Genomic DNA, 11,598 nt, shown 5'->3' with positions numbered 1-11,598 from the left:
GAGACGCTACAGGTCTCGGAAAATAGCACCATTTTTTAAAATACAAATTTGGGATTTTTTTTCACCAGAAATTTTTTTTAAAATAAAAAACAACTTAGACATGTTTGGTGTGTCTGAACTCATAATGACCTGAAGAGTCATAATGGCAGGTCAGTTTGGGCATTTAGTGAACATGGTAAAAAAATAAAAAATTAAAAATTGTGGGATTGCACTGTTTTTTCAATTTCACAGCACTTGGAATTTTTTTTCCAGTTTTCCAGTACACGATATGGTAAAACCAATGATATTGATCAAAAGTACAACTTGTCCCGCAAAAAAAACAAGCCCTCACATGGCCATATTGACCAAAAATTTGAAAAGTTATGGCTCTGGGAAGAAGGGGAGCAAGAAACGGAAATTAAAATACTGAAATACCCCTGATTGTTAAGGGGTTAAGGATGCAAATATTGATGAGCAAACATGCTAGGATAAGATGTTATCCGAGCATGCTCATGTCGTAACCAAGTGATTTCGGCATGCTAGAAAAATATATTCGTGTCCCCGCGGCTGTTCGATCACTACAACACATGCAGGGATTGTCTAACAAACAGACAGACCCTGCATGTGTTGCGGCTTTCGAACTCCACGAGAAATGCAGCCGCGGTGACTCGAACAGATTTTTCCAGCACACCGAAATCACTTGGTTAGGACATGAGCATGCTCGGATAACATCTTATCCAAGCACGTTCACTTATCATTAGATGCAATCAATCTACAAACATTGTAAGGGCTCTTAGTCACTTGCGAGAAACTCAGATGAGTCTGGCACATCAATACCCGACACTGCACCCGGCACTCAGGAGCGGAGCGTGCGGCTGCATGTATTGCTATGTGGCTGCAGACTTCCATCTTCTCCGTTCTTTTGCAGAAAATCTCCACACAATACCCTTAAAGATATAAGTGTCATTATAATGCTCCTGAATAAAAAATTGCCCCTCACTATATTGTCTGCACAAAATATGACCCCCACACTGTCCCTCTTACGGTACATGCTCTTCACACTGACCTCTCCTTTCCATACCGGCCCCCTCTTCACACTGTCCTCTCATAATGTGTCCCCTATAGGGCCCAGTATTTATACTGTACTCTCTCATCACACTCCCCCTCCTTGGTATACTGTCCCCTCCTGGCTGTGCCCTTACACTGTTCCTCCATGCTACGCCCCCACTACTCAGTTTCTATTCGGGGCCCAATCACTTTTCTACCCCCATACTGTCTCCTCACACTATTCCCCTCCCTCCTCATACTGTCTCCTCTTACATCCCCCTGTTCACCATACTGTCTCCTCATATATTTACCCCTCACTTTCTACACTGCCTGCTCACCTGACTCCCCATACTGTGTCCGCACACATCCCATGACCCTCACGCCCCGTACTCTGTCCACATACATTTTTCACATCGCTACTCACACTGTGTCCACATACATTCCCCCTTTCGCTCCTCATACTGTCCGCACCTATCCCCCATACTGTTTCCTCAGATATGCCCCCCATTCCCCAGTACTGTTTCCTCATACATGCCCCCTATTCCCCAGTACTGTTTCCTCCTACATGCCCCCAATTCCCCCGTACTGTTTGCTTATACATGCCTCCTATTCTCCTGTACTGTTTCCTCATATATGCCCATTATTTTCCTATACCTCACCCCATTATTGCTCTCTTTATCACCTCCATCTTTGCCTACTCCACAACCACTATCATTGCTTTCTCCCCCATCACTCCATAATTTCCCATTCCACCACCCCCATCATTTCCTCCTTTGCCTTTTCCACCACATCTATCATTTTCTCTTCCCCTACCATCCCCATCATTGCCCTTTCCACCACCACCATCATTGTCTTTTCCACCGCCATCACCATACTTGCCCATTCCACCACCTTCATCATTTTCTCCCCCTCTAATATCATCAGTGTGCTTTCCACCACCACCATCCTTGTCCATTCTGCCACCTACATCATTTCTTCCCCCCCTCATTTGTGCCCTTTCCACCACATCCATGATTTCCTCCTCCCCCACCATCATTGCATTCTCCCCCAGCCACCATCATTGCCCATTCCAATTTCCACCTCCATCATTGCCTCCCCCCACCCCATCATTGCCCATTCCACCACCTCCATCATTTTCTCCCCCACCCCCATCATTGCCCATTCCACCACCTCCATCATTTCCTCCCCTCATCCCATCATTGCCCATTCCACCACCTCCATCATTTCCTCCCCCACCCCCATCATTGCCCATTCCACCTCCATCATTGCCACCTCCATCATTGCCCATTCCACCACATCCATCATTTCCTCAGCCCCATCATTGCCCTTGTCTCTCCTCCCCGTACACTCACATACAAAACCATTTACCTCTCTGCACATTCACCCGCAGCGCTGCACATGCACACACACACAAACAACACACACAGCACCTCTACACACACACACACACACACACATCACACACAGCACCTCTCACCTCTATATATAGACACACAGCACCTCTCACCTCTCTATACAGACACATACACACACAACACACACAGCACCTCTATATATACACACACACACACACACAACCTCTCACCTCTCCACACGCTCTGCCACAGCATCTCATCACCTTCCTCTGTCACAGCCGGCCGCTGAATGATGACATCATCCAGCGGCGCTGCCTGTGTGAGAGGAAGCACGGGCGAGAAGACAGATCGCTGCAGCTCCGCTGCTAATTTTCTCTTGTAGGCAGTGGAGCTGCAGGGATTTCTCCCTGCCCACCGCAGCCACCCTGCAGGGGCCCCCTCCATCTCCACTGGACCCCGGTGCAGCCGCACAGGCTGCACATGCGGTATGTCCGCACATGTTGGGAGCCGGCGCGCTGCAGCTTCTCTGTGCCGGCTGTCAGCTTGACAGTCGGCAAAGAGAACAGCCAACTCTCAATCCGAGGGGCGGCAGAATTTCAGCGGGGAGACATTGTGGACCGCCGAATTAGGCGGCCCGAGTACACCCTCCTGCCGGCTGCGCCCGGGGCACATGCTCCGGCTGCCCCCTCTTAGATATGCCACTGGTGGGGCCTCCCAACTCTTATCTGACAGATAGAGAATCAGAGAAAGTAAATTGTCAGAAAATGTGTCTGGCAGCAGCTTGCGACTCTACAGTGAGAAGACACCAACCACCAAGCTGAGTATTCATGTGTATGGAGGATTCTGGAGAGATTGCTGTCAGACAAATTCTCATTCTTATGATAATGAGCAACATAAGGTCAGACCAAGGACGTGTGATTCAAAATGGAGGATTATGACCATTTTGCCAAGGTTTCATATCTTGTATCTATACCGACTGCTTGGTGAACAGAGAAATTGAATCTTAAACTTCCAATATGTTTGGCACCCAATTTATTCCCTTAATGAAATACACATTCATGTAAGACCAAGAATGCACATTCCCAGAAAAGTTGGGCAGAATTGCAACCTATGGCCATTTGAAACAGTTTCACTCCCCTGGCAAAATGAGGGACACTAATAAAAAAAATCAGTGTTGCAAAGCATTCTTAGCCCCTTAGTGACGGAGCCAATTTGGTACTTAATGACCAAGCCAATTTTTACAATTCTGACCACTGTCACTTTATTAGGTTATTGCTCTGGAACGCTTCAACGGATCCCGCTGATTCTGAGACTATTTTTTCTGGACATATTGTACTTCATGTTAGTGATAAAATTTCTTCAATATGACTTGCGTTAATTTATGAAAAAAAAGGAAATTTGGCAAAAATTTTGCAATTTTCAAACTTTTAATTTTTGTACACTTAAATCAGAGAGATATGTCTCACAAAATAGTTAATAAATGACATTTCCCACATGTCTACTTTACATCAGCACAATTTTGGAAACAATTTTTTTTTGTTACGATGTTATAAGGGTTAAAAATTGACCGTCGATTTCTAATTTTTCCAGCAAAACTTACAAAACTATTTTTGCAGGGACCACTTCACATTTGAAGTGAGTTTTTGGGGGTCAATATAACAGAAAATATCCAAAAGTGACACCAGTCTAAAAACTGCACCCCTCAAGGTGCATAAAACCACATTCAAGAAGTTTATTAACCCTTCAGATGCTTCAAGAAAACTAAAACAACGTGGAAGGAAAAAATGCACATTTTACTTTTTTCACAAAAAATTTACTTTGGAATCAATTTTTTTATTTTCACAAGGGTATCAGAAGAAAGTGGACCATGAGAATTTGCATTTGTTGTGCAATACCCCATATGTGGGGGAAAGCCACTGTTTGGGTGCATGGCAGGGCTCAGAAGGGGGGAGCACTGCTTGACTTTTTTAATGCAAAATTGGCTGGAATCAATGGTGGTGCCATGTTGTGTTTAGAGACCCCTGATGCAGCTAAACAGTAGAACCCCCCAATTCTAACTCCAACCCTAACCACAACATACCCCTAACCCTAATCCCAACCCTAATCATAACCACAACCCTAACCTCAACACACCCCTATCCCTAATCTCAACCCTATCCATAACCCAAACCACAAACCTAACCCTAACACGCCCTAACCCTAATCCCAAGCCTAACCATAACCACAACCCTAAACCCAGCCCAACCCTAGCTTTAGCCCAACCCTAACTTTAGTCCAACCCTAACCCTAGCCCCAACTCTAACCCTAGCCCAACCCTAACCCTAACTTTAGCCCAAATGTTACTTTAGCCCAACCCCCTAACTTTAGTTCAACTTTAGCCCAACTCTAACCCTAAAGGAAAAATGGAAATAAATAATTTTTTTAATTTTATTCTTTTACCTAAGTAAGGGGGTGATAAGGAGGGGTTAGATTTACTATTTTTTTATTTTGATCACTGTGATAGGGTCACTGTGCATGCATTTGCCATTTTCTTCCCGGAAGAAGACCCTGGTGGCCCAGGGGACCTCATGGGGGGTTGCAGCAACACAGGAGGTACCTGGGGAAATCAGAGGACCCCATTTCTCTCTCCTCTGATTGTGCGATCACATCAGAGGAGAGAGAAATTAAATGGGAAACTGGACTTTTTTTTTGCATTCGCTGTTATTCCGTTAATAATGGCGATCGCAACACCGGGGTCGGTAAAAACCGACCCGGATCATGTTCCCTGGGGTCTCAGCTTCCCCTGGTAGCTGAGACCCCTGAGAAATTCTGTCTCTGGGGAGCTCTATACACTTATTTCTCAGCGTCGTTAAAAAGCGGTGCTGAGGCATAAGTACCCTTAACTGTCGCCGTTAAAAGGCATATCAGCGGTCATTAAGGGGTTAACACAGCAATTGCCTGATCCTAATAAAAGTGTTTATCCAGCTTCTTCTTTTGTATGTGCTGTATGAAAGGAATCTGTCAGCAGGTCTTTGCTATACAATCTGAGAACAGTGTAATGTAGGGGCAGAGAAGAGGTGGGATTGTATTTTTTAACAACAGTTTTCCTGTTTATGTTAGGAAACCACGCCCATGTTAGAAGTTATGACTAAGGACACACCTATTTTGCTAGCCACACTCATTTTCACATACACTTTCCTCAACCACAAAATACAAGTAATGGCTACTAAAAGTGCTTTCCTCTTCTTACCTCATCTATAGCTTCATTTAACACTGTCTCCTGTTAAGTGCACATTGATCCATTTACACTGTCAATGACTTCTTAGAATACCGTGCTAGTATTTAATGGGTTTTCTACAAGTGTTGAAAATTAGTACTAAAGGAACCCTGCTCAAATTGGAGAGGACTACTTCCTGTCCATCTGTAACCTCCACAGTTGGCTGCACCTAATCTCTGGCCTCAGCAACCAAAGGCGAAATATGTGCAAAATACCTTCACACCAAATCACACTATGACGAGACCATGTATTACCACCACATAGTGACTGAATAATACCACATACAAGGGAGAAATACCTCCACAGTGTGACCAGACTATTTTATATTGCTATATACCAAGTAATACCATATACAAGGGACAAATACTGCAACACCATGATCAGACAACATATTATAAGGACATAGAGACAGAACACTACAAGACTAATCATTACTAAAAAATGCAATACTAATAACACTAATATTACCATCAGTACCATTATATGCAGGAGCTCTGAATGTAGTGTATAGTGTACAGGTAATACAGTGATCACCGGTGACATTATACACAGACGCTCTGTATTTAGTGCCAGTGTACAGATAATACCATGATCACCAGTGACATTATATACAGGAGCTCTGTATATAGTGTCAGTGTACAGGTAATACAGTGATCGGTGACATTATACACAGACGCTCTGTATATAGTGCCAGTGTACAGATAATACCATGATCACCAGTGACATTATACACAGGTGCTCTGTATATAGTGCAGTCTACAGGTAATACAGTGATCGCCAGTGACATTATACACAGAAGCTCTGTATATTGTGTCAGTGTACAGGTAATACAGTGATCACCAGTGACATTATACACAGAAGCTCTGTATATAGTGTCAGTGTACAGGTAATACAGTGCTCACCAGTGACATTTTACACAGGAGCTCTGTATATAGTATCAGTGTACAGGTAATACAGTGCTCACCAGTGACATTATACACAGGAGCTCTTTATATAATGTCAGTGTACAGGTAATACAGTGCTCACCAGTGACATTATACACAGGATCTCTGTATATAATGTCAGTGTTCAGGTAATACAGTGATCACCGGTGACATTATACACACGAGTTCTGCATATAGTGTCAGTGTACAGGTAATACATTGATCACTGGTGACATTATACACAGTAGCTCTGTATATAGTGTCAGTCTACAGGTAATACAGTGCTCACCAGTGACATTATACACAGGAGCTCTGTATATAGTATCCGTGTACAGGTAATACAGTGGTGATCACCAAAGACATACACAGGTGCTCTGTATATACTTTATAGTGTATATTTTAAGTGTACAGATAATACAGTGACTTACCAGTGACTTCTCTACTTGAAGTCTTCATCTTTGCTTTTCTTCATCGGCATAGACCACTATCACTTCATCCAGGCAGGACTTGTCTCTGTGGAAAATAACACACAGACATCTATAGATGATCACTTCTAGAGCACATTCCCCACTTTTTCCCAGACTTCTACACAATGAAAACGTGACATAGTGCCGCCCTACACAGTAACAGGACCCCCCCATTGAAAACAGCATTCTCAAAAGTAAAATATATTACAGCAGTAATAATGTCCCTTAATTGACCCATACAGTAATTATGTCCCTCACATGACACCATAAACTAATAATCTATGCTCCTCATTCTGGCACCCATACAGTAATTATGTTCCCCTTCCCGGCCCCTTGCTGTAATAATGTCCCCCATACTGGACCCATCAGTTAAAAATGTTGCTATCCTGGCCTCCTGCTATAATATCCCAATCCTTGGTCCTTCCTGAAATGTCCCTCCTCCTGGTCCCCATATGTCTTCCATCCTGGTCTCCATATGTGTTTCATCCTTGTCCCCATATAAGACCCATCCTGGTCCCCATATGTGATCCCATCCTTGGTCCCATATGTTCTCCCATCCTGTGTCCTATATGTACTCCCATCATGGTCCCCATATGTTCTTCCATTCTGGTCCCTATATGCTCTCCAATCCTGGTCCCCATGTGTTCTCCCATCCTGGGCTCTATATGTTCTTCCATCCTGGCCCCATATGTTCTCCCATCCTGGCATCATATATTCTCCCATCCATATGTGATCCCATCCTTGGCCCCATATGTTCTCCCATCATGTGTCCTATATGTACTCCCATCATGGTCCCCATATGTTCTTCCATTCTGGTCCCTATATGCTCTCCAATCCTGGTCCCCATATGTTCTCCCATACTGGCACCATATGCTCTCCCATCCTGGCATCATATGTTCTCCCATCCTGGGCTCTATATGCTCTCCAATCCTGGTCCCCATATGTTCTCCCATACTGGCACCATATGCTCTCCCATCCTGGCCTCATATATTCTCCCATCCTGGGCCCCATATGTCCTTTTCCGATATTGCATCTTTTCTTTAACAAAATAATGAAAGAAATTAGATTCTTCTTATCTGTCTGCTGTCCATCGGCTTCCTCTTACGGCGCTAAGAGCAGTGCGGATGGGCCAGTGCATGGCAGTGATGTCATACGCCGGCGACATGGATGCCAACGTAAACTGCTGGCCTTTGATAGACTGGCTGCTGTTAACTATTGCGGTGCAGGAAGTCAGTGGCAATATGAGGATGCACATTTAGTTGAAAACGGCAGGCACACAGAACTAGATTGAGGCGTTGCTTCTTGCATGTTTCGGGAACCAGCTGGACTTTGAACAATTTAGTTCCCTCAAACCAGTGAGAAGTGGCCAAATCCCACCCCTGTGGCAGATCAGTATTTTATCAGCAAGATATTATGACTGCCTGACTAGATCTCACATGCAGGCAGTCAAGCTTTTCTGTGGCCCCGCCCTCAACACTGATTGGTAGCTTGATGACAATGTACAGTGCACACAGGAAGCTGTCAATCAGTGGTGTGGGCGAGGTTATACAGGGCTTAGTATTCTGACTACTGCTACATTTACAACAGAGATAACAGGGATTCTATCAAAACTACATCAAGCAATCCAGTATGTGATACATCACTGGAATCAGGCTCTCTGTCCTTATATCAAGTAGCTCTCAGATTACATAGCAAAAATCTGCTGATGGATTCCCTTTATTATATTTATGGATTTAACTAGTTTCTTAAAATAGTGTTAAATGTTTTTTATCACTTAAGATAGTCTGCTCTTACCTTACTGATCCATCAAACTATAGATAATAGATCATTATACCAGTCTATAGTCCGGATCCTATTCACTAAAGTAAACTGCAGGCTATCAAATATATCTGCTCAATAATCAGAAAGAATCCATTATTACAACTAAATTAGGATATTTCTATTTAAACCGATTTCTAATCTATGCTGTAAGATGCCTCCGGAGCGGGGGAAGCAGAACAGAAGTAGTAACATTTAATAAACATTGATTAGAAATATTTAAAATGTAAAATGTGTTTTAATCAAATTTGGTAAACATGACATGATGGGAATTGTAACAGTCCACGGAGACAGTTTTGTGCGTAACATGGTTGGATGCACTAGCTCAGCAGCTGTGTGTCCCTGGAAGCTATTTTGAAATGTTAAATGCATATTTTAACTTGAATGTTAAATCACAGGAGATGTTTTTTTTCCTCGTTTATTTTTTATTAACGGCCTATGGTTACTGGAAGAAAAATTAGATAGGTATTGCATTTTAACTGATTTAAGGCTAATAATTTTAGTTTATGTTTTCTCTCCTTTAAAAATGTACTTGTCTAAAGGTTACTGTTTTTTAATAGGAGTCAGATTCAGTTCTTCTACATTGTACATCTGAGTGTGTGAGTAATATGGCATAATTTGCTCAATCTCAATGCGAAATTTCACCTATTTGCAATATGTCCTTTTTAGGTACTGATTAAGTCTCTAATACATTTTTGTAGAAATAAGGTATCAGTATTTCTAACACAAATGTAAATTTAAAGGGAACACCTTCCAGGTAATTCACACTGACCAAACCATGAATCAAGGACAGGCTTCCTCATCGAAGACGTGTTTAAGGGCTCATTCAGATGTTAGTTTCTTTTACATGTACGAGAAAAATAGACTGAGTTTGGTCCAACTTTCTTTAGGTTTTCTTATATGTAAAAATAAATGTTTTTCTTCCTTCTCCTATTTCACATTCCGTGAAAATATATATTTTTTCATGGACTCCTAGACTTGCCTTGCCAAGTTTGATCCAACAATTGGATTAATATCTGACATGTCTCTGCAATTTTCCCTGAATCAGTCAATCCACAATAAATCATGGACATGTGAACAGGCCTATAAACTTTCATAGGTATGAATGCTACCAGTGAAAAACATGGATAACACTCGTATGCAAAAAAGTGATGTCTGAATGAGGCCTTACTTGAAATGCTGCGGTGTTTCAGAGAGAGTTTTCGTGCCTATTCATTAAGACTAGCTCTTTTTATGCCAGTATTATTGCAGGCTTAAGATGTGCCAAATTCATTAAGAGGTGCACACCATTTAATGAGTTTGGTGTATCTTCGCATTGTGTCTTGCCAGAATTGTAACTCCACTCTAGGACTCTAGTAAAATGTTCTCCCGTCCTGGGCCCCATTTGTAAGAAACATCACCACTATTATTAAATCTGATGAACGACGTTGCCCAGCTGCTAAAACAGGCGTGAAAATACCAAAAGCTGCAAAATTCTTGTGCATCTCGACGTTGCACAAAAAACTTGTGACTTTTCCAAGTATTTTATACCAGTTTTTTTTGAGTAAACACTTTGATGAAATGGGGCCATAATTTTCTAAAGAGCCAAGAATGGGTAGACAAGTCATCTGGGTGAAACCTTACGTGTGCTATCCTTAAATTTAAAGAAAAATCGTATACAGTAAAAGGCCTCTCTAGTGGAGACTATAGGAAGAATGGTAAAATGGGCTATGAAATAAGGCAATTCTGTATAAAAATCCTGATTCCTTATTCCTGCTTTCATGTCTGCTTTCTAGTGAATTGATGACTTGTATATTATGAATATTTCATACAGTGCAATGTTGTACACAGCAATATAGGTGAAAGGTGGTTCTATTGCTGTATATCTACATAACAATGACAGCAAGATTCTGCAATATATGCATACATTGGTCTTTTCCATGACATATTATATAATAGAGGTTGTTATGTTACCACTAGTGTTGAGCGATACCGTCCGATACTTGAAAGTATCGGTATCGGAAAGTATCGGCCGATACCGTCACAGTATCGGAATCCAATCCGATACCGATACCCGATACCAATACAAGTCAATGGGACTCATGTATCGGACGGTATCCCTGATGGTTCCCAGGGTCTGAAGGAGAGGAAACTCTCCTTCAGGCCCTGGGAACCATATAAATGTGTAAAAGAAAGAATTAAAATAAAAAATATCGCTATACTCACCTGTCCGACGCAGCCGGGACTTCAGCGAGGGAACCGGCAGCGTTGTTTGTTTAAAAATCGCGCTATTACTTGGTTACGTGAATTCCCGGCTTGTGATTGGTCAGGTCGGCCATGTTGCCGGGACGCGGACCAATCACAGCAAGCCGTGACGAAATTACGTCACGGCTTGCTGTGATTGGTCCGCGTCCCGGCAATATGGCCGCCCTGACCAATCACAAGCCGGGACGTCACGGGAGGCTGGACACGCGCCCATTTCAAAATGAGCGCGTCCAGCCTCCCGGCTTGTGATTGGTTGATCGCGGCGCAACCAATCACAAGCCGTGACGTCACGGGAGGCTGGACGCGCTCATTTTGAAATGGGCGCGTGTCCAGCCTCCCGTGACGTCACGGCTTGTGATTGGTTGCGCCGCGATCAACCAATCACAAGCCGGGAGGCTGGACGCGCTCATTTTGAAATGGGCGCGTGTCCAGCCTCCCGTGACGTCACGGCTTGTGATTGGTTGCGCCGCGATCAACCAATCACAAGCCGGGAGGCTGGACGCGCTCAT

This window comes from Ranitomeya variabilis, chromosome 5 (assembly GCF_051348905.1).
Source record: "Ranitomeya variabilis isolate aRanVar5 chromosome 5, aRanVar5.hap1, whole genome shotgun sequence".
Taxonomy (NCBI): domain Eukaryota; kingdom Metazoa; phylum Chordata; class Amphibia; order Anura; family Dendrobatidae; genus Ranitomeya; species Ranitomeya variabilis.
The sequence above is the reverse complement of the archived record's forward strand: the minus strand, read 5'-3'. Positions refer to the sequence as shown.